At 43.8% G+C, this 27,818-nt stretch overlaps 2 long non-coding RNA genes across 4 annotated transcripts in view; one reads left to right on the forward strand and one right to left on the reverse strand.

Moving 5' to 3' along the window:
- LOC137542007 (uncharacterized) overlaps positions 1–27,818 on the forward strand; it is a 256,415-nt gene that overhangs the window by 8,468 nt on the left and 220,129 nt on the right. The window lies entirely within an intron of this gene.
- The window catches only part of LOC137542006 (uncharacterized), a 213,966-nt gene continuing 204,117 nt past the window's right edge, over positions 17,970–27,818 (reverse strand). For both annotated transcript variants that reach the window (XR_011025324.1, XR_011025323.1), the window contains one exon: positions 17,970–18,205. This is a non-coding gene — a long non-coding RNA (uncharacterized lncRNA). The remainder of the gene's footprint in view (positions 18,206–27,818) is intronic.

A 27,818-nucleotide genomic window follows, 5' to 3' on the forward strand; every position in this document is an offset into this window, starting at 1 on the left:
CTTTAGCTTATTTGTACTGTATTTAGCAACATCATATACCGTATGTACAGTATATTAACTTTAAGAAAAACCAGAGCTGTTTTAGTCAACCAAAAATGAACCTGAAACTATCTTATGCACCTAGAATGATTGGTTTATAGTAAGCCTACACAAAATAAAGGCGCCAGGAAATTTGGGCGCTGGGGAATAGCCAATAGTAGAATATCGGTAACGTTTACCGATATTCTACTATTTTACAGGGGTAACTCTCCTTAGGATAATATTGGTAAATATTACCATTATTTTCCCAGAACGTCATTCGGACAGCACCCCTGGATGAGACCTGTCTCCCTCCCCCACCGTGGACAGGAACTGAAAAAGAAACAATTTGCATAAGCAATAGGCAGCAGTATAAGAGGCAACCACTTACTTCTCTACCTCAGTTTAGTTTCCTGTCCCCGGACGGAGCAGAGGAGAGGTCTCCAGGAGTGCTATCCGTGTCTGAAGGCAGGGGCAACGTGGTCCAGGACTCCCAGAGGAGCTGCGCAGTGAGCAGTGGGGAGTCCTGCAGCGTATGGGAGGCTTCTCCGTAGGTGGCAGCGGACTTATGCGCACATGCGCGCGCATGAAAGAGTTCACTTCCGGGTAACCCGGAAGTAGTCAGAGCGATGGCGTCCCCGCGTGATCTGAGGTCTGCAGCGGCAGGGGCCGCGGCGGAGGAAAGCGATTCAGCGCAAGACGCTGAAGAGATTCAAAGCCAGCATGGGCTGTGATTAATTATGCGGCAGGGGCCGCGGCGGTGAGGACGAATCAGCATGCAGCTGATTCACAAAGGTATGTGCAGCTAATTAGATTAATTAAGCAGCAGGGGCTGCAACAATTGGTTTCAGCTGGGTCGGTTGGAATGTATATAGCTGGATGCTATGTCCATGATTCACTTGCTGTTTGTGATCATGGAGGACGCTTCAGGGTCAGCTCCTTTGCAGTCTGCTAAGTCTGGCCAGGACCCCTCTCTGGCAAGTAGATGTAGTACTGGGATACTCCTGCTTGTTTTGATGTGTGTATATGAGAGCCATCAGTAATGGATTGTTTCTTGTTTGTGTTTTTTTTTTTTTTTAGCCCAAAAAACATGACAAGACTGATAAAACTGATAAAGCTGGAAAGTCTGAGAGATCATCCACTCAAACCAGTCAGCATGGTTCTAGCAAGTCTGAGAGAAAATGTGCTATTTGTAGTAATCGTTTATCTTCATCCTCTTCTAAAAAGTTATGTCAGTACTGCACTGAAAAGGTGGTTAAGGACGAATCACCTGTTATATTTAAAGATTTAATGGGCTGGATGCGGGCGGAAATGTCCACTGCTATAAAGGAGATAAAGGAGTCTGCTATTGCTTCTACTTCAGCTGTTCCTTCTGATTTACAGGGAGCTAGCATTGAAATGGATACAATGACTTCCGTTCCTACTCCTACATCACCAGTATTGACAGTATCTCAGCCGATACCTCCTGGGTCTAAGAGACAAAGGAAGGAGAATAATTTGGAAGATTCAGATTTGTCTGAGGGGGAAATTTCTGACTTTGAGGAAATATCTGAAGGAGAGGATGAATCAATAAGAGCTGATAGACCAAAATTTGCCTTTTCCACAGATTTAATGAAGGATTTATTGATGGAAATGTATGAAACCATGGGCATAAGGAGTGAACAGAAATCTCTGACACCCTTGGATGAGATGTATAATACCTTGGCGGATCCTCAGTCTCAATTTATCCCAGTTCATTCTACCCTAAAGGGTATGATTAAGAAAGAATGGGATAACCCTGAGAAACGGGCCTTCTGGCCGAGATCCTTATCTAAGCGATACCTTTTTTCCCCCGAGGATCAATTATATTGGGGTACTCCGCCTAGGTTGGACCCATCTTTTTCGAGGGTGTCGAGAAAAACAGATCTGTTATTTGAGGATTTTGGAAATTTAAAGGATCCAATTGATAAAAAGATGGACAATCTGTTACGCAGAGCATGGGAATCCTCATCCTTGACCTTTAAGCCAGCGGTGGCCTCTACAGCAGTTAGCAGGTCATTAAAGACATGGTTATTGGAAATGCAAACTAAGATCGCTAATGGGGTTCCACGAGAAGAGATACTCAATGACTTCCCAAAAGTTTTAAATGCCTCAAATTATATGATAGATGCCTCAGACGATACAGTTAAACTGACAGCTAGAACCACTGCTTTGGTAAACTCGGCCAGAAGAGGAGTATGGGTGAAGACTTGGAATGGTGATAATTCTTCCAAATCGAAACTGTGTGGTATCCCATGTGAAGGGGCTCTCCTCTTTGGTTCTAAACTAGATGATACACTGGATAGAACAGCAGATACAAAAAAGAACTTTCCTGTTAAGAGAAGGCAGTTCCAATATAAACGGCCATTTCGTCCCTCTACCAGAACAGAGCAGGATCCAAGGTCATCCAAAGGCAAACGCTGGGCTCCCTACAAGCCTCAGAGGTCAAAGCCTAACTTTACTCCCGCCAAAAGACCAGATAAGCAATGACGCCATGATTCCTGTGGGGGGGAGAATTGCAAATTTTTACGAGGTTTGGCTTCCACACTTCTCAAACCAGTGGTTGCTAAAAATCATTCTAGAAGGTTATCAAATCGACTTCAGTCTTCCTCCTCCTCGAAATTTTTGCATTACTCCCCGCCCACGGGATCAAACAAAGGATCTGGCCTTACAGTCAGAAGTTCTTTCTCTTCTAAAGAAGAGGGTTATACGAGAGGTACCAAGGTGCCAGAAAGAGAAGGGTTACTATTCACCAGTATTTCTGGTAAAGAAACCAGAGGGAAAATTTCGATTTATTCTGAACCTAAAGATTCTAAATCAAAGTGTAAGATACAGACGATTCAGGATGGACAATATAAGATCTGTGGTTCATCTTTTACAGAAAAACGACTTTCTTGCCTCCCTAGATCTAAAGGATGCATACCTCCACTTGCCCATACATCCGACATCACAGCAATACCTGAGATTTGCCGTTCAGATAGAGAAGGAGGTAAGACATTTTCAGTTTATTGCTCTTCCTTTTGGGCTGTCCTCAGCCCCATGGCTCTTTACCAAGGTGATGTCTGAGGTTCTTGTTAAGCTTAGACTAAAGAAGATTAACATAGTTGGTTATTTAGACGATTTTTTGATTTGGGGTCCATCGGCAGATTCAGTAAGACATCAGATGTGTTTAGCCCTAGATTTCCTCCAAGATCTTGGTTGGCTGATAAACTGGGACAAATCTTCCCTGATCCCATCTCAGGTTATAGAATTTTTAGGATTTAACATTGATACTAGACAGGAAAAGCTCTACCTGCCAAGTAGGAAAATGTCTGCAATTCTAAACATTGTTTTTTCATTTCAGAAAACAAGGACTATGTCTCTCAGAAAGGCCATGGCAGTTCTGGGAATCCTGACGGCCTCATTTCCTGCAGTTCAGTGGGGACAATTCCATGCAAGATTCCTACAATTATGGATACTCAGATCATGGAACAAAAGCCTTGCGGTCTTAGACAAAAAGATCCTCATCCCTCACAACATAAGGGTGTCCCTTTTGTGGTGGTTGAACCTAACCCCAGGTCGTCTATGGAATTATCCGCAACAAAAGATAATTACAACAGATGCCAGTGTATGGGGCTGGGGGGCCCACCTGGATTCCCTTCCAGCACAAGGACAGTGGTCTGTACAGATGAGTTCAAATTCATCAAACAGCAGAGAACTGGAAGCGGTATGGAGAGCCTTACAACACTTCAGCAGTCAGATCAAAGACTCTCATGTCAGGATAAGATCCGACAACAGGTCTGTGGTGGCTTTTATAAACAAACAGGGAGGCACAAAGAGTCAGAAGTTGTGGAGCCAGACGGCAAGGATTATGTTCTGGTCGGAAAACAACATCAGGTCATTGACAGCAGTTCACCTAAAGGGGACGTCAAACGAGGTAGCGGATTATCTCAGCCGAACAAAACTGGATCAGAACGAATGGTCTCTCAATTCAGAAATATTTCAGACAATTGTTTCGAAGTGGGGAAATCCAGAGTTGGACTTATTCGCAAGGAGAGGGAATACGAAGTGCCCGAACTTTTGTGCCCTATATCCAGTAGATGTCCCTTGGGCGGTAGATGCTTTCACAATAGATTGGGGGAGTTTGAGAATGTATGCGTTTCCGCCAATTCCACTTCTTTCTCGAGTGTTAAAGAAGATTATCCAGGACAGAGCGAGGGTCATACTAATTGCCCCCTTTTGGCCCAAACGACCATGGTTCACGTTGCTTCAGTCTCTAGCAATATCAGAGCCGATAATCTTGCCGCTTACTCCGGACCTGATATCCCAGGGCCCAGTTTTGCATCCGGATCTGAGTTTACTACACCTCTCAGCTTGGAATCTGAGTGGAAGATCCTAAAGTCCAAGGGTTTCTCAGACGAACTTTCTGAGACTTTACTTAACAGTAGGAAGAAAGTAACTAGGGTAATTTATCAGAAAGCGTGGAGAGTATTTAATAATTGGTGTACTGAGAGATCATGTAATAGAGATTCTCTCAGATCTGTGTTGGAATTTTTACAGTGCGGTTTCAAGAAAGGCCTCAGTATTAGTACACTAAAGGTTCAAGTCTCAGCACTAAGTGTGTTTCTAGAGAGAAAGCTAGCACAGAACGATTTTATAATTCGTTTTTTTCAGGCTTTAAAGAGATTGAAACCTGCAGTAAGACCAAGAATACCTTCCTGGGATCTGAATGTTGTTTTGCAGGGCCTGTGTGACACTCCATTTGAACCCTTATCTCAGGTCTCAAACAAGTTCCTGACGTTGAAGACCGTGTTTCTCCTGGCAATAACTACAGCAAGGAGAATAAGTGAACTACAGGCATTATCAATAAGGGAACCTTACTGTGTTATCTCAGAAGACAGGATAACATTACGTCCAGACGCAACTTTTCTACCTAAGGTGGTTTCTTCATTTCACAGGAACCAGGAGATCTACATTCCCTCTTTTTGTGATAACCCCTCAAATGATAAGGAGAAAAGACTGCATTTTCTGGATGTTAGAAGATGTTTATTAACTTATTTTGAAAGAAACAGGTCCTGGAGAAGATCTGATGCGATCTTTGTTCTATTTTCAGGCAAGACAAGAGGAAATAAAGCCTCAAAGACAACCTTGGCACGTTGGATCAAACAGGCAATTGCTTTATCATATCAGTCACAGGGAAAGACATTAGGTTCTTCCATCAAGGCTCATTCCACAAGAGGCATTTCAACATCATGGGCAGAGAGGGCAGGCGCTTCTATTGATCAGATATGCAGAGCTGCAACTTGGTCAAGTAAAAACACCTTCGTGAAACATTACCGACTGGATGTATCTGCGAGCACAGATTTGTCCTTTGGAAGGAAGGTTTTGCAAGCAGTAGTCCCACCCTAAAGCCTGATCTCTAGTATATCGTCTCATCCAGGGGTGCTGTCCGAATGACGTTCTGGGAAAGACAACTTTACTTACGGTAACGTCTTTTCCAGTAGTCAAGAGGACAGCACCCCTACAACCCGCCCTTATGGGTGGAAGGATTTAAGGTTTGTATGAGCATTATTTTTATGGTCCGTGTCATCTTGTTTATTAAACTGAGGTAGAGAAGTAAGTGGTTGCCTCTTATACTGCTGCCTATTGCTTATGCAAATTGTTTCTTTTTCAGTTCCTGTCCACGGTGGGGGAGGGAGACAGGTCTCATCCAGGGGTGCTGTCCTCTTGACTACTGGAAAAGACGTTACCGTAAGTAAAGTTGTCTTTACTACAGCTAAATCTAGCCCTACTCTCATACAGAACCCTCCTCCAATGCCTAACCGTAACCAACCCACCTGACCCCCCTCCCTAATGCCTAAGCTTAACTGCACCCGTTCCCCCATCGCAAACCCCGTTCCTGACACCTAACCTTAACAACTTAACCAACCTCCACTCCCCCCCCTTTGGTGAGCAAACCCCCGTTTCTGACACCTAACCTTAAAGCTGGAGGATTAGCCATACTATGCCAGGGAAAAAAACACATATATAAGTAGATAAATACTTGATCTACTTACATAACACATGTATTGTACTGTCCACGTTTTGATTTCACTGAATTTTATATAGTAAATGAAGAGAATTCTGTTCCTGGTGGGAACCATGTCTTTTGCCCACCGCTTGAGGCTAAATACTGATGTAATTTCTTCCCCTCTTTTTTTCTTTTCTCCTCCAAGTTACCTCAGCCTTGCTTGTAAACACAAGTGAGCAGAGGATCATGTTTCAGCTAGGCAGCTAGGCAGGGAAATAAAGGGAAGAGGAGGAATATATTATAGATAAAAAGACCCCCCAGCATGCAACTGTTTGGCAATGGCTATTAAAGGGCCAGTGCTCCTAAGGTATGTGATAACTCCAAACCATAACAGCAGAAAACGTTTTGAATGCAGGATTAGCATATTTATCACTTAATACACTCAGACCAGTTGCTGTTGAAATTTGATTTTTATGGTGAAAATCCCGCTTTAACCCATTCAGGTTCCGTCGTTTTCACTTGAGAAATGTTCACCTCCCATTCATTAGCCTATAACTTTATCACTACTTATCACAATGAACTGATCTATATCTTGTTTTTTCCGCCACCAATTAGGCTTTCTTTGGGGGGTACATTTTGCTAAGAGCCACTTTACTGTAAATGCATTTTAACAGGAAGAATAAGAAAAAAATGGAAAAAATCATTATTTCTCAGTTTTCAGCCATTATAGTTTTAAAATAATACATGCCTCCATAATTAAAACTCACGTTTTGTATTTGCCCATATGTCCCGGTTATTACACCGTTAAAATTATGTCCCTATCACAATGTATGGCGACAATATTTTATTTGGAAATAAAGGTGCATTTTTTCCGTTTTGCATCCATCACTATTAACAAGTTTAAAATAAAACAAATATAGAAATATTTCATCTTTACATTGATATTTAAAAAGTTTAGACCCTTAGGTAAATATTTACATGTTTTTTTTTTATTATTGTAATGTTTTTTGTTTTTTTTTATATATTAAACATTTTATTTGGGTATTTTTGGGAGGGTGGGATGTAAAGTATAGTTTTATAATGTAATTGTGTGTTATGTTTAACTTTTTTTTAATTTTAGTTGTAGTTTTACTTTTTGGCCACAAGATGGCGGCCATGAGTTTTTTTACATGACGTCACTCTAAGCGTAACTCACGCTTAGAGTGACTCATCGGGAAGGGAACGGCCAGAAAAGGTGCAGCTTCCGAGTGAAGCTGTCGCTTTTTCAGCGGGGGAGAGGAATCAGTGATCGGGCACCATAGCCCGATACATTGATTCCTTGGCTACCGAATCCGTGGCCGGGAGTGCGCGTGCACGCGCGCGATTGGCCGCGGGAGTGCGCGGTAGCGCGCTTGGTTCCTGGACGTAGTTTCTACGTCCAGGAACCAAAATAGGTTAACCACCCCCTCCTCTGGGGCAAACCCCCTTGCTGACAAGTGACCATAACCCCCCAGACAAACCCCCTTGCTGATGCCTATCCTTAACCGCTAATTCTAAAACATTGAATTGTTGAGAACCCTCCTACCTGCTACACCCAATGGGTTAAACAACTCAACAGATATCTTAAACTGGAAAAATTGGTGCATGTGCATAGGGGACACGCAGGTCGGTTTGAAAATATATGGAGTAAATGGCTTGATACCCTGGAGGTGGCTGGATCTAATAAGGGATAGACTCTTTGGGAGAGGAGTGGGCTTGTCATTTTTCAGAGAAGTACATAATGTGTGGTGGTAGAATCAAGACTTTTTTATTAGTATGTATATATTTCTTCTTTTATTGTACTACCATGTTTCCCAAAAAATAAGACACTGTCATATTAATTTTCCTTCCAAAATATGTGCTATCCACTGCTTATATTTTGTGGGGCAGATTCCCCCAAGTGTATATAGGCAGATTCCCCCAAGTGTATATAGGCAGATTCCCCCATTCCTCCAAGTGTATATAGGCACATTCCCCCAAGTGTATATAGGCACATTCCCCCATTCCTCCAAGTGTATATAGGCAGATTCCCCCAAGTGTATATAGGCAGATTCCCCCATTCCCCCAAGTGTATATAGGCAGATTCCCCCAAGTGTATATAGGCAGATTCCCCCAAGTGTATATAGGCAGATTCCTCCATTCCTCCAAGTGTATATAGGCAGATTCCCCCATTCCCCCAAGTGTATATAGGCAGATTCCCCCATTCCTCCAAGTGTATATAGGCAAATTCCCCCAATTGTATATAGGCAGATTCCCCCAAGTGTATATAGGCAGATTCCCCCATTCCTCCAAGTGTATATAGGCAGATTCCCCCATTCCCCCAAGTGTATATAGGCAGATTCCCCCATTCCCCCAAGTGTATATAGGCAGATTCCCCCATTCCCCCAAGTGTATATAGGCAGATTCCCCCATGTGTATATAGGCAGATTCCCCCAAGTCTATGTAGACAGATTTCCTCCCCTTGCCAGCTTGCTTTACCTGCTTTGTGCTGGCTCCTGTCCCCCTCCTTAAGAAAGTTGGATCCCCTTGCAGTTTATGCCAGGCATAATGCAAACTGCAGATCAGCGGCGAAGGCAGCTAATGTAGTCCAGTAAGTGTTGCCGTATACAGGAAGTGATCTCTGTTTACTTCCTGTACAGGGCGGCGCTGTAACAGGGCTGCATGAGCTGATCTGCGGTTTGAATTATGCCCGGCATTAACCGCAGGGGGATCCGGAGGGGGACAGGACCAGGCACAGAGGAGGTAAAGCAAGCGGGCGGGCGGGTTAGTGAGCGATTGGGGGGGGGGGTGTATACGCTGAACGGAGCAGGACCCTAGCGCTCACTGTGACTAGGGCTTATTTTAGGAGGATGTCTTATATTTTGAGTTTACTCGAAATATGGGCTAGGGCTTATTTTAAGGGGATGTCTTAAATTCGGGGAACACGGTATTTGTTACCACAGGATGATTCAGGTTACATAGCTCCACCTGATTTTTATTTTATGCCTGATATGTGTTTTTCTTGATTGTGTTTTTTTATGGCTCTATACTGATCTATTTGTGTCTTTCTGACTACAACTGTTTTTGTTAACTTTATTGTTGTCTTTTAGAATAAACTATGTTTGATTAAAAAAAAGAAAAGAAAATCTGACAGTGTTAAAACGATCTTTCTGGGTGAATCACTATCCTCTACCCAGGAAGTATAGCTGGGAATGCCCATCAGCGTAAGGAAAGTAACTCAGACCTTCATAAAAGCAGATACAAAAAATGCCATTACTACTTCCTGTGGTAACATATTTCACATGTTAACAATTGAAGTCTTGTACTCACGCTTGATTAAACCCACCCAAGACCTCTGTGAAGAATCTAGCATGTGTACAGCGGCCTGCAACCTCCCTCTGCACCTCAGGCAGCAATCAGCCTGGTGGACCGACTCAGTAGAGGGCTGGTCGAAGGACCTGTTCTTCCCACTCTTTGCACTCTGTTGGTCCTCCGCAACCCACCCTCCCTCGCTTAGCAACAGATCACATCATTGGAGGCTAGTGACACGTCTGTACAGCCTTGGCCCTGCACTGTTCAAATCCTGATCTCTCGGATGTATGTACAAGGCTGTAGGGCCGGATTTGTAGTTTTTACCGTCCAAGGCTACTATGACCAGCCGCCCCCCCCCAGTCAATGGCAACCCCTCCCCACATACACACAAATTTACTGGTTCCAGAAATCAATATATTTAAGACACACAATTTACATACCTCCTTGTCTTTCTCCTCTCCTCATCTGCTGCAGCTCGAAGCCCCTGGTCAGTCTCTCATCAGGCAGTGGACACACTGTTTTAATTTGTTCTCCTTCAGGCAGGTCACTCTCTCTACACCTACACCCTGGAGTTCCTCAGACCTATCTGTTAGTCTCAGCAGCGCTGAGTCACAAATGACGGGACGCAACAAACTTTTCTGCCTTTCCACAGCTCTGATAGGTTGGAGCTGGGTGGAGCGCCGAGTTGGACTCAAAGAGCAACTGTCGGTGAGATTGGTTCAGGTAACCGAACGGAACCTGTCCCCGTTGGCTGCCTCTTTGGCCCAGACCTCATTGTCTGTAGCCACCTGTTATGATCATTTGCAGACTCTGTGGAAGAAGCAGGGCCGGTTCTAGGTGAGTGTTTGTAGCACAGTTTGTAGCAGGTACTTGCTGCTGTGGTAAAAATATTTGGCAGTTTAACTACTGGAGTGTGCCAGCCTGCTGCCTGCCCCTTTGCACCCTGGAGCTCTAGGCCATGGCCTATGAGGCCTTGCCTGAAATCCGGCCATGCAAGGCTGTGATAACCCCTTTCTAAAAAGGTGATCAAATCACCTGTCCTCCATGCACTGTTCAGGTCCTCTCGTTCTTTATACAGACAAGGATAGGAATCTCTCTTCCCTAAGTGTCTAGGAATACATTATACATTTTATTCATCATGTTACTTTTATCACTGTGATTACCAATCCTGTATATTGTATTGATTTTGTATTTTGTCACCAACTATGTATTTTGTATACTGGTGCACACCATTGCCTGTATTATTATCTACCCTATGTTTGTTTCTTACTTTGTACAGCGCCGCAGAATATGTTGGCGCTTTATAAATCAATAATAATAATAATCTCTGCATCCATTTACAGATAATACGTTAAGTAGAAAGGATTTGTGGCCCCTACAGGTCTCTGCCACTTGTTGCCTTAACATTCAGTCTGACCATATTTAACTGGCATTTCTCAGGCACAAATATATAAAAGATGAAAGTACCAGTACAATAGATAAAGCCTGTCTTTCCCAGCTAAGAATGCAGCATTTGTAGATGTTTGAATTTACTGCACAATGCCTAAATAAACATCACCTTCTTGCAGCTCATATATACACAGAGACACAGGCAGATGACTTTGTTGCTTGGGAGATATATTTTTGCACACTTTGCAGGGTTCTCGGCATCTCCCTGCTTAGCTGATATGTAAATAAAGTGCTGGACCAGATTGGAAGTCGTCCACTGGGTGCGTTATTAAAGATTGCAGCAAGCATACATCACGCGTTCAGTGGCTCTGATGCTGGAACCATGCTGGGTATTTGGCAATCCAGCCTTGCTCAGCCTCATTGAGAACAGCGGTGGGCCGTCAGAAGCTCTACTTCTGCATGAAATATGTGTGTGCTGGTGGGAACGTCTTTTTTTTTTTCTTTTCTTTTTTTTTTGCTGGAGCACGGATTGTGTGTGTGAACAAGTAATACTCCGTAGCTCGCTCTGCAAAAGAGTCACCCGCATGAGTGATGATATGTCAGCTTTGCTAACATGTCCCAGAAGCTTACAATGTCCTGTTCCTATTTCCCACTTTGTTTAATAATTACAGTATCCTAGGGGTTCATTTAAGCGGCTTGAAAGGTATTTTTCACACATAAAGAAATAAGGTTATTACAGTTTTTTGTAACACTGTTTTTTATTAAGAGAACTAAGAGAAACATACAACATATTTGGTACATCACAGGTCGTAGTATGAAGAGTAGGGTGTGTTTTAGCAACAACAGTAGTTCTTCAAAGATAAGTATACCAAATAAAATATCATCAAGAAGAGGAAAAACAAAATCTTCAGCCAATCTTCTTGTGGCTCGTACTTCAATCTACCCTAATAAAAGAATATGTGCGAAAAGGCATCATCTAGTCATGGGTAAGTATTACTAGACAATGAAGATGGGGTGGCTGGGGAGGGGGGGAGAGGGAGAGAGAGAGGAGTAGGGAAGAGTAAATGGAACAGTCAAAAGGAACCAAGATTTATGAGTCACGATGATCAGGGACCTTGCATAGCAGGTTGGAGGATACCTCATATGAGGCAGATAGTGCAAGGGGCGATAAGAAGGACCTAAAGAGTAGGAGATTGGCTGACCAGGTATAGGAAGAAGGAGTGAAGAGGATAAGTCACAGGTGGTATCTGAGTTCCTCTAGGGTAGCAGAGGTGATGGAAAAGATTTCAGGTATGAGGATAAATTGTGGATGGAATCATGGGGACATATAGTCAAAAGAGTTAAAGGTCCAGGGATCCCAGATTTTATGGAAGGTTATTACAGTTTGATGATAGAGAAGGTCAGATGGAAAACATTTTCTTACTGCATAAGTGGCCTACATTGGGAGTTCAGGAGGACGTCAGGGAAGGGTGACGTCCTGGCTTAGGGAAAAAAACATAAATAAGCTTAAAGTAAACCTAAGGTGAAAGGAAACAGAAGTTTTATACATACCTGGGGCATCCTCCTGGATCTGCTGCAATTCAGTCCGGTAAGCTCGTCAGTCAGCGCAGCCTGGCCAGGCGCGCTCCCCCGTCATGTTCACGCTTGAAAGGAGATAGAGAAAGCCACAGGTATGTATAAAACATATTTCCTTTAGTCTCAGGTACAAATTAAAATGTGCCCATGGAACAGGGTAGAAGCCTTTGGAAGAGAGGGAGAACAGGGAAGCCTCTGGATCATGAGTCCGGAAGCTTCCCACGTCGTCCTGGCCCTTACCATTGTGGCAGATGGACACATAGCCGACAAGAGCTTGTATGAGCGCAGGCACAAATTTTAAGAGGGTCCCGAGCAGTAGTGGCGGTCTGGAGGAAGATGTGGGAACTTTCTATAAGATCCAATGGCATTCCTCTTTTTAGGTAAGTATCAATTTATTTTGTTCATGCCACCTGGTGTTCTCTTCTTAAGTAAGTATCAAGATGCTATGCTTAATAATTAAAGGACTTAGCATTTATTTTTAAAGCATCCTGAAGTGGTATTAATCTTAAATCTCATCTATGGTCTAAAAGAATTAAATCAGCATACAACTATTAGCAAAAAAAGAAAAAGATATAAAGTTACTGAAACGGTTTATACTGACACTGCAACTTCACCTAAAAGTGAATTGATAAGATTTCAATTATGACTAAATTACTAAAGTAAATTGTCCGATTTACTTGAGCTATACTAAGCTGTTGAAAAAATGCAGAATAGCTTCTGCTGTATCAAGGAAGGAGAGGGGGGGGGGGGGGGGGGGGTTGAGCAGAGAGCCTTCTATACCTTGTTTACACAGCAATTACTTCATTACAAGAAAATCAAATAATGTATCCAGCAAACTGGCAAAATTATTAATCGGCTTAAGTGAGTGTAAAATGGATTTTTGAGTTTTATACCAATTTAAATTGGAATTCCAGGAATGAAGATACAACTCACCTCTAAGTATAGCCCTGAAAGAGTATCATCCTAGTGTCCATTTATTTTGGTGCAAGCATCGGAGGCTGAATGTCAGAACTCTTCTTTTGGATATGTATAACTAGTATTGAGGGACGGGAAGGTTAGTATAAGACTTCTGGTGAATGTTATGGTAGACTTAATGTTATGGTTAAAGAGAATCTGTATTGTTAAAATCGCACAAAAGTAAACATACCAGTGCGTTAGAGGACATCTCCTATTACCCTCTGTCACAATTTCGCCGCTCCTCGCCGCATTAAAAGTGGTTAAAAACAGTTTTAAAAAGTTTGTTTATAAACAAACAAAATGGCCACCAAAACAGGAAGTAGGTTGATGTACAGTATGTCCACACATAGAAAATACATTCATACACAAGCAGGCTCTATACAGCCTTCCTTTTTAATCTCAAGGGATCATTTGTGTGCTTCTTTCCCCCTGCAGCTATCTTCCACTGAAGTGTCAGGCTGTTTCTTCCTGCAGAGTGCAGACAGCTCTGCCTATATGTAATTCCTCAGTATGTGAAAGCCCAGCCAGCTCAGAGGAGGATTTATCCAGCTTGTAAAAGATAAGAGAGAAGAGAGAAGCTGCTCTAATCTAAATAATACACAGGCAGTGTGCAGAGAGGGGCCTGGAGGGGGGAGATGCATCACAGAACCACAACACTGAAGAACTTGGCAGCCTTCCAGACACAGGCTGACAAGTCTGACAAGAGAGAGATAAGTTGATTTATTACAGAGATGGTGATAGTAGAACGTGCTGCAGTAAGCCAGAACACATTAGAATAGCTTTTTGAACTTGTAGGATGATAAAAAACAGGATGCAATTTTTGTTACGGAGTCTCTTTAAGTAATAGTTTTGGGCGGCTTGAAACAGTGGTGATTCAAGTGATAGGTTAGTGTTAGAGATTGTTAGTTAAGATTAAATCGAGGCTTAGGTGAAAGATCAAATTTGGTGTTAGAATTCGGTTTGGAATAAGCTTAGGCCAAGGTCAAACCTATGAGAGGGGGTAGAAGGTTGTGCGCTCCCTCGCGTCCTCCTCCATCCTTTGCAGGCCAGTCCAGTCTCTTCCTCTAGTCACCACCAGTCCTGCTGCACTGCGCAGAAAGCTCCTAGCAATCGGAGCACAATAGGTGAGTGCACGGCTGGGTCGTGCATGCGCAATATGCGCTGTCTACTGGAGAAGGAGGTCGGGCTGGCCAGCGGAGAATCAGGGTATCCTGGGAGGAAAGTAAAAGAGCCCACAGCCTAAAGGGGGCTGAAGGAAGCCCCTGGCAAGTATAAATGCTTTATATTTTTCTAACTCAGTCAGCCCGATATACTAGGACTACTGCACATGCGCAGCCCAGGCTGCACGCATCCTTGGCAGCGAGCATTCTGCACGTGTGCAGTTAGTCAAGATTTGTAACTGCACAGACATAAAATTTTCGAGGCCATGGGAGTGCTCTGTCGGAGTCTTTACTGGAGCTGACTGCGAGAGAACAGATGGGACCGGAGGCACACAGAGGGAGCCCATGGACTACAGGGGGCAGGAGGAGAACCCCAGCTAAGTATAAATCCTTGTGTTTGTAACGTCTCAGGTACACGTTAACCCTTACAGTCATAAAAAAAAGGAACACAACTTCTAAGTAGAACTTGGACTATAGGGGCATGTTTCATATCCCGTGTCACGTCAGACAACCTTTACATTTGTTTATGGCTGGTCACAAGAGCAAATTACGAAACGTTCACATCCACGTGATCAGCTGGTCTTGCAATATGTAAACTGATTTGCTTAGCAGTATCTGTATATTGGCATTAGCTGTAGGTGCCCTAATATCCCCGTATTTACCTTCGCTGTACATTCCAATTTCCAGTTTGATGTCTGATGATTTGATATAAACCGTATATTTATTTGAAAATAGAAGAGAGATAACAGAACATCATGAAACTGTAAGGGCCCGTTTCCACTGGAAGCGGTGCGATGCGGCTACATAGCCGCATCGCACCGCAGGTGTCCTGATCCCAATGCACGGCAATAGAATAGTTTCCATGCTATGCATGTTGTGTGGAGCGATCAGAGAATCTGCAGCATGCTTCACATTCTCACACTGCCGCTTCCGCCCGCACCCGTGTACCATCTCCTCCAATATACTTCCGCATTGGGAGATACTGAAGTAATGCGAAGCGGCGAGGTAGCCGCATTCGTATCACTATCCAAGTGGAAACGGGCCCTTAAGTAGTGTTTAAATATGCTAACCCTTAGACTGCCAGCTATTTAAAAAAAAAAAAGCTACTCGCCTGTGCCAGCTATTTTGGCATACTGGTGACTGGATGATTTGACAAGCTCTACATGTTCCATAGTCCACTTTAGTTGGTAGGGATTGTGTTTAAAGGCAAATAATTGAGATTTGATACAGAATAATGGTAATTATGATGGAAATCTATGTTGCTTGCAAATGGGCTCAACCAATCTTTGAAGCATGGGATTGGACCATTTTCAAGCTGCATAGATTTTCAACAGCATTTGCATAATTCTGCTTCAACTTATTTGCATATCTCTAGCCAAATGAAAAGAGTGCACTAACCCCCAGCTACTTACAGTGCAGTAGAGTGACGTGCAATAAACCATAGGGAGAAGAACTAGAGGAGCAACATCCGTGAATCCTATAGCTATTCATACCTTTATTCCATCACTAGGATATGTATATACATTAAGGGCTCGATTCACTAAAGCGTGATAACACAGTTATCACGTGTTAAAGCTTTTCACGCGCAAAAGCGTGTTGCGCGTGAAAAGTTTAGCGCTCGCGTGTTAATTTTTATCGCGGGTATAATGTTGCGCTTCACACGATAAGCGTGCTTTTCACGTGATAATTACGGAGCTTCGCGTGTTAAGCAGATAGAGTTTGGTACTGAAAGCAGCAATGGTGCTGTGAAACATGTGAGTTAATTCAATACGGCGTAATTCATTGCGCGTGATATTCTTTACGCACAGTGTGTAATTTAGTTTCCTGCTGTCTTGAATTGGACTATTTAGTGTGTGTATATAAAAGGGTTTTTTTGAGGGGGTGGTTTTGTTCTATGCTGATCGCTCGCAAAGCTTCAAGCAGATTGCGTGATGTGCTGTGTGCAGATATAACGGGTGATCTGCATTCCGTTCGCATGATCTGCAGTGATATCACGTGATACTGACGGCCGTGATAAGCGTTATCACACTTTAGTGAATCGAGCCCCAAAAGTGGAAATTCTGTAGTTTTCACAGAAAAAAACCTTTAGATGCAGAAATTCCATAGCATCTAAAGACCTTGGCAGCAAAGCAGAAGTGTTCTTTGCGGAAAATGTCTTAGGACGTCTTCGTCATATAGTGACAGCAATTACAAAATGTCTAAAGATGTCTACGGCAGTCTAAGGGTTAAACGCCTTTAAAAAATATATGGGTGTTTTGAACTCGATGCTGGCAACACTAAAGTCTACAAAAAGTTGTCACGTGCTAAAACCCCAGTTGTGTAATGCTGGAACCCTTGTGCCCCACAGATCCAGGACACTATCTGCACAGAGTTTGTATGTTCTCCCTGTGTCTCTGCCATTTTCCTGGGCACTCTCACATCCAAAAACATTGGGATAAGTTATTTGGTTCACCTCAAAAATTGTCATTAGACTATATGTTATAAACTAGATTGTTAGCTCCTCTAAGGAAAGTCAGTAAGATGACTATGTACTCTGTAATGTGTTGGAGGAGATGTCATTGCTATATAAAAACATAATGAAAATATAGGAGGACATTAGACTATGGTTATGGCAGGATTAGATTGTGAGCTCCTCTGAGGACAGTCTGTGACATGACTGTGTACTCTATAAAGTGGTGTGGAAGATATCAATGCCATATAAATAAATTATTATAATGTGGTTGGACAGTACACTGTGACTATGGTAGGATTAGATTGTGAGCTCCTCTGGAGACAGCCAGTGACATGACTATGTACAGGTAGTCCCCGATTAACGTATGAGATGGGGAGTGTAGGTTTGTTCTTAACCTGAATCTGTTCTTAGGTCGGAACATTGTGCCATCTCTGTCCCTTGTACCTCCTCTGTGCCTCCAGTGTCCCTCTCTGTGTCACCTCTGCCCTTTGTACCTGTTTATACAAGTTTAAAAGCCATTTTTTCTTTGATTTAAAAAAAAATGTATGACTTGTTCCCATGGAAACAGAGAATCCATGCCGTTCGTATCGGTGGGTCATTCGTAAGTTGGGCGTTCGTAAGTCGGGGACTACCTGTATTCTATAAAGTGACGTGGAAGATATCAGTGCCATATAAATAAATTATTATAATATGGTAGGACAGTACACTATGACTATGGTAGGATTAGAGTGTGAGCTCCTCTGAGGACAGTCAGTGACATAACTGTGTACTCTATAAAGTGTTGCAGAAGATGTCGCTGCTCTATAAATACATAATAATAATTTAGTAGGACATTAGAATATGACTATGGGAGCAATTAGATTGCGAGCTCCTCTGGGGACAGTTAGTGACAAGTCTATGTACTCTGTAAAGCGCTGTGCAAGATGTCAGTGATAGATAAACACATACAGTACTAATAATGTAAGCATAGAGTTCTCTGCTACTAATATGAGTAAGTTATGTCTTGATATTTTATGTAAGTACATAAGTCTTCAGTAAAATTAATTTTATGAGAATGATAAATAGATCAGTAACACAGAGAATAACACAACAATACAGCTACTCCGTGAGCATTATAGCTGGTGTTATATTTTTCAGTAAACAATAGGGCAGGTGTTTCCTCAAATAACATAGTCCTGGTAGTGCTGAGCAAGAGAGGGCCACAGGCTCAGCGGTGAGTCTGAGTGTGATCGATGAGTCGGGGGTTCCTGGGATCTCTGGTGTCTTGGCATTGCTCCACGTCTTGCACAGTCTTCTTCATTAAATACCGGGCATATGCCTCTCTTCCACCACCAGCATCTGGGACATAGAAAGAAGTGCTGAATCTACGTGCAACTGCAAGATTTGCAAGTGAAAGTTTAGGGATGCTTTTTGATATTTTTACCACAACAAAAGTCTTTATTCTTTCTTTATTTTATTTTTTTAATAGTAACTTTTTATTAAGGCTAGGTTCACAGTGGCCGTTGCATTGTGTTCCCTGTAACAGCAGGAAAGCAATGCGATGGATTGAGAAAGCAGGGCCTTATGTTGTCTGTGCATTGAGTGGCATACAATGAAGCATACAGTCGATGAAAAGTATGCTTCACTGTTGCTTTTACCGCACACGTTTTGCGGTAACACTTAGCATGCAGTGCATTATGATGCTGCACTCTTGTATACCGCAGTGCACCCATCCCACTGTGAATGTTGCTCAGGTGGTACATTGCAGCGCGGCAAGCTACATTACAAAGTGGCCATTATGCCAGGCCGCAACGCACCACTATAAACGTAGCCATAATTTTAACACAAGTGTTGAAGGATGAAGGAGGTACCTAATACTGGGGGCACATCTGCCATCTGTACTGAGAAAGGGCGGTACCTAATACTGGGGGAACATTTGCTATCTATAATGAGGAAGGGGGTATCTAATACTGGGGGGAAATTTGCTATCTGTACTAAGGAAGGGGGTACCTAATACTGGGAGCACATCTGCTATCTTTACTGAGGAAGGAGGGTACCTAATTCTGGGGGCACGTCTGCTATCTATAATAAGGAAGGGGGTACTTAATACTGGGGACATATCTGCTATCTATACTGAGGAAGGAGGGTACCTAATTCTGGGGGCACATCTGGTTACCTATAGTGGGGTTGGAAACCTTCCTAATACTGGGGGCACATCTGCTATCTGTACTAAGGAAGGGGGGTACCTAATATTGGGGGTAAATCTGATATCTGTACTAATGAAGGGGGTACCTAATAATGGGTGCACATCTGCTATCTATACAAAGAAAGGGGGATACTTAATACTGGGGGCACATCTGCTATCTATACTGAGGAAGGGGGGCACCTAATAGTGGGGGCACATCTGCTATCTATACTGAGGAAAGAGGGTACCTAATACTGGGGGCACATCTGCTATCTATACTGAGGAAGGGGGTTACCTAATTCAGGGGCACATCTGATTACCTATAGTGGGGTTGGGAACCTACCTAATACTTGGGGCACATTTGACCACTTACACTTAACCTACCTGATACTTTGGGTACATATTGCTGCCTATACTGAGGGGGAACCTACTTAAGACTAGGGACACATCTGCTCCCCAGAGATGGATTAACATGTAATGGAGCCCTAGGCAAGGTAGTAGATTTGGGTCCACCTTGTGGCCTTTTTGGTAAGCTGAAATGGAGAGAGATCAGAGAAGAAGGCTGGTAGGCCCCTTGACACCCACTAGGCCCCAAACACCTTCCCGGGCTGCCTGGTGGATGATCCTGCTCTGCTGCTCCCTATACTAGGGTGGGCATAATTCAGGGGTGGGGGACTCACTTAGGAATCTCTGGCTCTGGTGCTGGAAAACCTTGTCCCGGCACTGGTTGAGTGTTACCACAAGAAGGGTTCACATAGTGCCACTACATGAAGAGGTCCTGGTGCCCAAACAACCGCTAGTTGTAACCGATTGTCTATGATCGTCTACAACCATTCTTTCCTATGTAGTAGCTGTTCGGCTACTATCCACAATGGGTGCCCAACTCATAGATTGGGCTATCTGATGCCTCCCGATCCCTGCGCCCAAATGACCTCATCCGTAGAGGCTGAATATACTATGAAAAAATTTGCCCTCGGCTGCCTTCCCATTTGTCAGTTGCAAAAATGAACAGGTTTTCATGTGCACGTTTCGTGGTGCATTTTTGCACAATTGTATGTGTTTAATCATATGTATGCGCTTACAATACATTGATTACAAAAATGTACACAACATCTGGAATAAAGCAGCAAGCTGTCATTGGGCTCGATTCACAAAGCCGTGCTAACCCAGTTAGAGACTTTAGGCATGATAACCATTGCACCACGCTGGTGAAAAGCCAGTTTAGGTGTGATAAGTTTAGGCATGATAAGTTTAGATAAGTTTAGATCGCTTGCAAAGTCCCGCACGCAAAGCAGCGCCATTAAACTTTATACGAAGTAATACTTTTGATCAGCTGTGCACTGCGGTGCTAACGCAGTTGGTGCTTAAACTTATCATGCCTAAACTTATCACACCTAAACTTATCATGCCTAAACTTATCACACCTAGGCCTCGATTCACAAAGCGGTGATAACCCAGTTATCACGCCTAAAAGACTTTAGGCGTGATGACCTTTTCACCACTGAGTTATCACCGATTTTTCCTGCTCTTCGCGCGAAGTTACCGCGCGTAAGCGCGCGCGCGCAAAGTCCCATAGGGCTTAATGGGAGCTTCGCGCGAAGCGTCGGGTGTTGCGCGCGCACTTACGCGCGTACGCGCGGCAACTTCGCGCGAGTTTCTTCTTATCATGCCTAAAGTGACTTTAGGGGCTCGATTCACAAAGCGGTGCTAACCCAGTTAGAGACTTTAGGCGTGATAACCATTGCACCACGCTGGTGAAAAACCAGTTTAGACGTGATAAGTTTAGGTGGGATACGTTTAGGTGTGATAAGTTTAGGCATGCTAAGTTTAGATAAGTGTAGATAGCGCGCAAAGTCCCGCACGCAAAGCAGCGCCATTAAACTCTATGTGAAGTGCACCAGACTTTGCTAGCGCAAAACTTTTGATTAGCTGTGCATTGCGGTGCTAACGCAGTTGGTGCTTAAACTTATCATGCCTAAACTTATCACATCTAAATTTATCATGCCTAAACTTATCACACCTAAACTTATCACACCTAAACTTATCATGCTTAAACTGAGTTTAGGCGTGATAAAGGGCTTTTCACCAGGGTGCTAACTGTTAGCACCGCTTTGTGAATCAGGCCCCAGGCGTGATAAGGGCCTTTTCACCATGGTGCTAACACTTTGCACCGCTTGGTGAATCGAGCCCCTAGAGCCTGATTCACAAAGCGGTGCTAACAGTTAGCACCCTGGTGAAAAGCCCTTTATCACGCCTAAACTCAGTTTAGGCATGATAAGTTTAGGTGTGATAAGTTTAGGTGTGATAAGTTTAGGCATGATAAGTTTAGGTGTGATAAGTTTAGGCATGATAAGTTTAAGCACCAACTGCGTTAGCACCGCAGTGCACAGCTGATCAAAAGTTTTGCGCTAGCAAAGTCTGGTGCACTTCGCATAGAGTTTAATGGCTCTGCTTTGCGTGCGGGACTTTGCATGCTATCTACACTTATCTAAACTTAGCATGCCTAAACTTATCACACCTAAACTTATCACACCTAAACTTATCACGCCTAAACTGGCTTTTCACCAGTGTGGTGCAAAGGTTATCATGCCTAAAGTCTTTTAGGCGTGATAACTGAGTTATCACCGCGTTGTGAATCAGGCCCCTAAAGTTATCATGCCTAAACTGAGTTTAGGCATGATAAAGGGCTTTTCACTAGCGTGCTAACTGTTAGCACCGCTTTGTGAATCAGGCCCATTGGGCTCGATTCACAAAGCGGTGCTAACCCAGTTAGAGACTTTAGGCATGATAACCATTGCACCACTCTGGTGAAAAGCCAGTTTAGGGCCTCGATTCACAAAGCGGTGATAACCCAGTTATCACGCCTAAAAGACTTTAGGCGTGATGACCTTTTCACCACTGAGTTATCACCGCTTTTTCCTGCTCTTCGCGCGAAGTTACCGCGCGTACGCGCGTTCGCGCGTGAGAACGCGCGCAAAGTCCCATAGGGCTTAATGGGAGCTTCGCGCGAAGCGTCGGGTGCTGCGCGCGCACTTACGCGCGTACGCGCGGTAACTTCGCGCGAGTTTCTTCTTATCACGCCTAAAGTGAGTTTAGGCGTGATAAGGGGCTTTTCACTGGCGTGCAAACACTTTGCACCGCTTTGTGAATCAAGCCCTAGGTGTGATAAGTTTAGGCATGATAAGTTTAGGTATGCTAAGTTTAGATAAGTTTAGATCGCTTTCAAAGTCCTGCACGCAAAGCAGCGCCATTAAACTTTATACGAAGCGCACCAGTCTTTGCTAGCATAAAACTTTTGATCAGCTGTGCACTGCGGTGCTAACGCAGTTGGCGCTTAAACTTATCATGCCTAAACTTATCATGCCTAAACTTATCACACCTAAACTTATCACACCTAAACCTATCATGCCTAAACTGAGTTTAGGCATGATAAAGGGCTTTTCACCAGGGTGCTAACTGTTAGCACCGCTTTGTGAATCAGGCCCATTGGGCTCGATTCACAAAGCGGTGCTAACCCAGTTAGAGACTTTAGGCGTGATAACCATTGCACCACGCTGGTGAAAAGCCAGTTTAGGCATGATAAGTTTAGGTGTGATAAGTTTAGGCATGCTAAGTTTAGATAAGTGTAGATAGCGTGCAAAGTCCCGCACGCAAAGCAGCGCAATTAAACTCTATGCGAAGTGCACCAGACTTTGCTAGCGCAAAACTTTTGATCAGCTGTGCACTGCGGTGCTAACGCAGTTGGAGCTTAAACTTATCATGCCTAAACTTATCACACCTAAACTTATCATGCCTAAACTTATCACACCTAAACTTATCACACCTAAACTTATCATGCCTAAACTGAGTTTAGGCATGATAAAGGGCTTTTCACCAGCGTGCTAACTGTTAGCACCGCTTTGTGAATCAGGCCCATTGTGTTACCATGATCATGAAAACACATTAGATGTAAAACAGCCCATTGATTAACATGGGCTATCGGTGCTAGGTTTCTCCATCCGATGTCATGCCAGATTGACATATGGGGCTCGATTCACAAAGCGGTGCTAACCCAGTTAGAGACTTTAGGCATGATAACCATTGCACCACGCTGGTGAAAAGAAAGTTTAGGTGTGATAAGTTTAGGCATGATAAGTTTAGGTGTGATAAGTTTAGGCATGCTAAGTTTAGATAAGTTTAGTTCGCTTGCAAAGTCCCGTACGCAAAGCTGCGCCATTAAACTCTATGCGAAGTGCACCAGACTTTGCTAGTGCAAAACTTTTGATCAGCTGTGCACTGCGGTGCTAACCCAGTTGGTGCTTAAACTTATCACGCCTAAACTTATCACACCTAAACTTATCATGCCTAAACTTATCACACCTAAACTTATCACACCTAAACTTATCATGCCTAAACCGAGTTTAGGCGTGATAAAGGACTTTTCACCAGCGTGCTAACTGTTAGCACCGGTTTGTGAATCAGGCCCATGCTGTTTTGCTGAGCTTTTGAAAACCGTAATACATGCCCTTCGCCACATGACTGTGGCCACATTTAGTAGGCAGCCAATCATAATGCCTTTGCAGGACCTAAAGCACACAACCAAAAAACAATCAATAGCCGCTGTAGTGACATTGTTGAGGAAGATTATTTAGATGAGTGACAGTGACATCATAGTATTGGCTGCCTCACCCAATGACACCTCTATGTTTTTATTTGCTGCAGGTCTGCTTTAAATATATACATATTAATGGTTTATATAACAGATTTGAAAATAGCTAAGTGCGCAATACTATCCACATAAAGCAACTATTAACTGCTATTACTATTCACTGAGTAAAGTATTTTAACATAGCAGCAGGATATGCAACAATCTCTGATCTAACCATTTCTCACTTGTTTAATTAGCCACATCATCTTGTTACAGCTCTTAACTGGTTCGCTGTCAGGGTGCTCAGCAAGACATTGCCTGTGTGATGGAGTGTATGGCTAGTCACTCTGCCAGGACAGCAGCATGGGCAATTTCCAGAATCTGTGAGATCATATATCGCTCTGCAGTGCACTACTGTAGTAGAACTGAAGCTTGTAGCAGCAAGGCATTAACCCTGAGCACGCAGTCAGGGATATTTAGTAAGCCAGCGCAAGGAACAATAATCATGTGCTAAAGGACAAATTCATAGAGATGATCTCATAATTTGCTAGGGTTTGATGCAATCATGTGATGCAAATAAACACAGGCATCACTATCAATTGGGTAAGTTTGACATTTATATGCTGAAAAAATAGATGAATAAAAAAAAAAAAACTACTGTCAGCTAGGCCACAGTTAGAGTGACCTTTGTGTTACCTATGACAGCAGAAATGCAATAGATTGGGAAAGCGGCTCCCACCCGCCACACATTACACATGGTAACATATTGCATGCAGTTTGTTACCATGTTGCACTCCATTGTACCACAATGCCCCCGCCGCACTGTGAATGTCACATTGGTGGTTCATTGCAGTGCAGCGAGCCATGTTACAGAGTCGCCGTTAAGCTACACCGCAGTGCACTACTATGAGCGTAGCCAAACTATCTGCAAGTCAGATTGTAATTTGCCTTCTTAAAACATAAGGTGTTTGCACTAATTCAGCTGTAAGTTTCCCACAATGCATCACTACTGAATATGAAACGATCTCTTTATGCCCCTGAAGCCAGGCTCACATCCAGAACCTCTGGTGCCTAGATTTTGCCAAGAAAAACGCTAGGAAAATTGATATGCGCAGAGCTTTTTAAAGCGATTTTTTCAATTTTCCTATACTTAACCTCCTGAGCATTACGCCGCTCAGGAGGATTTGCACTATTAGTCGTCCGCCCGCCCCCCCCCCCCCCCGCGCTAATTTATTAGTTTAATTGTAACCATTAGATACTAGCTAGCACTAGGCTAGCTAGTATTGTGTCCGGATCCCCCCTGATTGCCTGCTGGATACATTACCTTGCCCGGATCCCGCGATAGGGGCAGCCTCCCCGCTCAGCTCCAGTCTTCACTATGGGGAGGATCGTACATGACATCTTGACGTCACCGACGTCATGCGCAGTCCCGATCCTCCCCATAGTGAGGACTGGAGCTGAGCTGGAGGCTGCTTGATCACTGGATCCCGGCGTGGTAATGTATCCAGCGGGCGATCGTGGGAGGGGGGGGTGGAATTGTGGGCAATCGGGGGGTGCCGGAAGACAATACTAGCTAGCATAGTGCTAGCTAGTATCTAAAGGTTACAATTCAACAAGTAAATGAATTCTGGCGGGTCCTGATCGGCCGGAAAACCTCTGCAGCGGCATGCTCGACACAGTGTTAAAGAGGAACTCCAGTGAAAATAACGTATTGAACAAAAGTGCTTAATTTTTACAATAATTATGTATAAATGATTTTGTAAGTGTTTGCCCATTGAAAATCTTTCCTCTCCCTGATTTACATTCTGACATTTATCACATGGTGACATTTTTACTGCTGGCAGGTCATGTCCCTGGAAGTAGCTGCTGCTTGCTTTTTTGGCAGTTGGAAACAGCTGTTATTTCCCACAATGCAACAAGGCTCCCACAGTGTGATATCAGCACCATGGTCCTGACATCACACTGTGGGAGTGGTTTAACTACAATATCAGCCATACAGAGCCCCCTGATGATCCGTTTGAGAAAAGGAAAAGATTTCTCATGGGAATGGGGGTACCAGCTACTGATTGGGATTAAGTTCAATCCTTGGTCACGGTTTCTCTTTAACATTGAAGCACAATCTCCCCTAAAATGCTGCAGCATCTGCATTTCCGATTGGGAAATGAACCATGGGAGGCCCCATCAAGGTTTTGGTGGGGAGCTCCATGATTTGCAATTATGCCCCTGGTTGTGCCAATAGCATAACACCATGAAAACTAAATGGCATGCAGCTGGGAACATCAGAGTTAGAAAAGGACTTGGGAACCTAGCAGCATGGTGGCATAGTGGTTAGCAATCTCTCGCCTTGCAGCGCTGGGTCCCCAGTTCCAATACCAGCCAGGGCACTATCTGTACAGAGTTTGTATGTTCTCCCGTGTCTGTGTGGGTTTCCTCCAGGCATTTGTGTCCCGTCCCCCCCCCCACAACCTAAAAACATACAGATAAGTTAATTGGCTTCCCCCTAAATTAGCCTTAGACTATGATACATACACTACACGATACACACATAGACATATGATTAAGGCAGGGATTAGATTGTGAGCCCTTCTGGGGGACAGTTAAGGGAAAAGATAATATACTCTGTACAATGCTGCGGAATATGCCGCCACTATTCCAATACTAACGGGGCAGTTTCTAGGCTAAATTGTACCCAGGGAGAGGGTGTAAAAATTGCCCCCCTCCCCGTGGAGCCAGTATAGGTTAGCCAAGTCTAGTTGCGCCCAGTATAGGTAGCCATCTATAGGTCCCCCCAGTATAGGTAGGCAGACATAGGTGCCCCAGTATAGGTAGCCAGTAATATATGTTAGATAGGTAGGTGCCCCCCCATAGGTGATGTAGGGGTGAGCCGCAGGGAGGACGGCTCGATTTCTCCCTCGACTCCTCTCCAGGGGCCTGGCCCTCCAGGCTTCCCCCTCCACTGCAGAGTAAGGCAGGGAAGCATCCTATTGAGCGACTCACCCCACTCCTCGTTCCAATTGCCAATCACTTGCCGCTGGTCTCCTCTGCATAGCCATTGATCAGCGGCTATGCAGAGGAGACCAGTGGCAAGTGATCGGCTGTTGGAGCGGAAGGAGGTGAGTTGCTCAATAGGAGGCTTCCATGTGCTTACTCTGCAGCGGAGGGGGAAGCAAGGAGGGTGGCCCCGGGGAGAGGAAGGGAGAAGTCAGGATAACCTCCCTGCGGCTGAGTCCCAGTGAGACTGTGGCTCCCCACTCCATCACAGCGCCCCCCCCCCCCCCCCTCCCTCAGCGCTCAGGGCGGTCGCACGGCTGGCACACCCCTAGAAACAGGCTGCATACTAAATAATAATAATTCTGGTTGATAATAACTTAAGCAAGCTTTTCGAATGCCAAGTGGCCGCAGCTGAAGTAAATACAAATCTGGGATATCTTAACACAGGAATTACAATCACAAGATGCTAGAATGCTACTTCCATTAAAATTGAAGGATAATTGTCAGAAAAGTGAAGTGTCATGTAGTCAGGGAACACCATTGCCGTGATGCAGTATGCATACTCTTCAGTTATTGTTATATGACCCCAAACACAGCAAAGTGATGCATTGTGTGTCCTGGTACCTTTCTCTTATGGCCAGAATTAACTTTTTCAGCAGTTTGTGCTACAGTTAGAACAATCTTGGTATATGAGCCCCCTAATCGTTCTATATATAGAGCTCATTAGAACAATCTGCTAAAATAAAGTGTGATATAGCTGTGGAATTAAGGCTTCATTGTTATCACACTTTGAAGTTTCCATCCATTTTTAAATTGGCTCATTCATGGCGTCCATCAATGCACTTTTCAGATGACCTTGACATTGTAAAATTTATTCCAAACCACAAAATTCTTTTTGTGAAATAGGTACTTTAAATCCAGCTAAAATATGAACTCTCGCACCTGACTGCTACACATTTCTAAAAAGCAGAAGGAAGATACTATAGAGAGTGCACTTATCTTTTTCATCAGGTGCTACAAGTGTACTACTATTGTCAGATTGCTGCAGCCAGACCAGTAGTTAAAGAGAAACCGTGACCAAGGATTGAACTTCATCTCAATCAGTAGCTGATACCACCTTTCCCATGAGAAATCTTTTCCTTTTCTCAAACGGGGGCTCATCAGGGGCT

This window comes from Hyperolius riggenbachi, chromosome 12 (genome assembly GCF_040937935.1).
Source record: "Hyperolius riggenbachi isolate aHypRig1 chromosome 12, aHypRig1.pri, whole genome shotgun sequence".
In the NCBI taxonomy this organism is placed as follows: Eukaryota; Metazoa; Chordata; class Amphibia; order Anura; family Hyperoliidae; genus Hyperolius; species Hyperolius riggenbachi.